The following is a 2,006-nucleotide window of genomic DNA, read 5'->3' on the forward strand; positions in this document are numbered from 1 at the left end:
CAAGCGTTTTGACATCTCGCATCCCAGGACAGCCTTCACAACATATGATCTTATTTTTGCTCGGCCCTATGCGATTTAATATTCCGGCAGTATGTATGTATGTATGTATGTATGTATGTATGTATGTATATATATATATATATATATATATATATATATATATATATATATATATATATATATATATATATATATATATATATATATATATATATATATATATATATATATATATATATATATATATATATATATATATATATATATATACACACACACACAGTTGGGTCTCACTTTATGCGGTTAATGTAACCCACAGGGTACTGCGGGAAGTGAGAAACGCGTAAAGTGAATAACATAACATATGGAATTAAATGAAATAGAGACCGGCTCACACCCAAACTCCACTTTTTCTGACACAATACCTATGTTCCAGTAAAAATAACATCTTAATTTTATGATGGTACATGCACACAATTAATACTTCAGAGAAATAGAGAAATACAGTCACCAAGTTAATGTCCATTCAAATAATGGACTCAACTCCCTCCCCCTCTTCTCACACTACACTCCCTGGCTCTTCCCTCTCTGAGAAATTTTTGGGGGAAAACCACTAGATTTTAAGGTATAGTAATAAATAATACCTCAAACTAAAGTTAGGATAATATAATTGACATTGCTGGATTCCCTGTAAGAACAGGAATATTTTGAATATAAATGTCATATATTTTGCACAAAAGATAAGATATTTACTCAGAGTAAACATTAGATCTAAAATTTGTATGTCTAATGCAAAATCTATGATGTTTATATTCAAAATGATCATCAAATTGTAAGAATTCCAGCAATGTAAATTATATTCTGGCAGGATAATTTGTATGAATTTTATGAGCTAAATAAAAAAATTATACTTCACCGCGTAAAGGGGTACACGCACCGCGGAATGTGAGCATCCTGGGTTCGGCAGGGCACCGTGTAGGAATGTGGGACCTTGTAAAGTGAGGGTTGACTTATAACATTGATTATTTTGTACAATGACCTTGATAAGATCAATGGTAAGCTTACAGTATAGTACAGTATGTATTTACCTAAATACATTCACAGTTCATCCTGTACGTATATCAACAGACAACCCAGGTGATGGCTGGAGGGCTTACACCATACATATATTTACCACTAAATTAAATTTTCCTTTAACCAATGTAAAGAAGACAAAATACTAAATAGTCCAGACCTACTTAAGAGCCCAGTGGAGGGTTGAAGTAGTCACTATTACTTCAGCATTGGAGGAATCTGTCCACTCATGCTCCCAGGGTCAGGAATAAGGTGGTAAGTGCTTGTTCTTGTATAAAGATTGTAAATATTGTAGAGAACACAAAAAGGAGCTCAAAAAAGAGTAATAGAGTAAGACAATTTTAAACAAATGAAACGCATAATATGCATGTATATACAAAGCTGCCAAAACTTTTTTCACTCCAAGTGTGCAAGCGTGTGTGTATGGGGGGAGTGGGAGGGGAAGTGGGCGTTATATATGTAGGTATTTCTTTCTTTTCCTTGATTTTTACATCATTTCCTATGACTTTAGACAAAAAACAGACAAGTTTGAATGATTCAACCTTACTGTATCAAGGATCAGGGTGTTGAACTATTAATGGATTATGGAAGAAAAACATTAAGATAGAAAAAAAAATCATAATACAAACAAGCTTACAGTATTAGATACATAATGTACTAACATAAAACATTAAATTTCTCTAAAATGAAGATGAGTTTAACATTTCCAATTTGAAGTTTAAAATATCATACAGGACAGTAAACTCTGCTATCCAGTCCTGTACTGTATGGTAGATACTGATAGCCATGAGAATTCAGAAATTATCCTAATTTGTCATTCCATAATCTTCTAGAAAACTGACAGGAGTTCGAATTTCAAACTTCAGTGCACCGAGTGAATAAGAGACTTTCCTTGATTTATGAAAGGGCTCTGTACCTGGAAAAAACATTTG

Source organism: Homarus americanus, unplaced genomic scaffold (assembly GCF_018991925.1).
Source record: "Homarus americanus isolate GMGI-L3 unplaced genomic scaffold, GMGI_Hamer_2.0 scaffold43393, whole genome shotgun sequence".
Taxonomy (NCBI): domain Eukaryota; kingdom Metazoa; phylum Arthropoda; class Malacostraca; order Decapoda; family Nephropidae; genus Homarus; species Homarus americanus.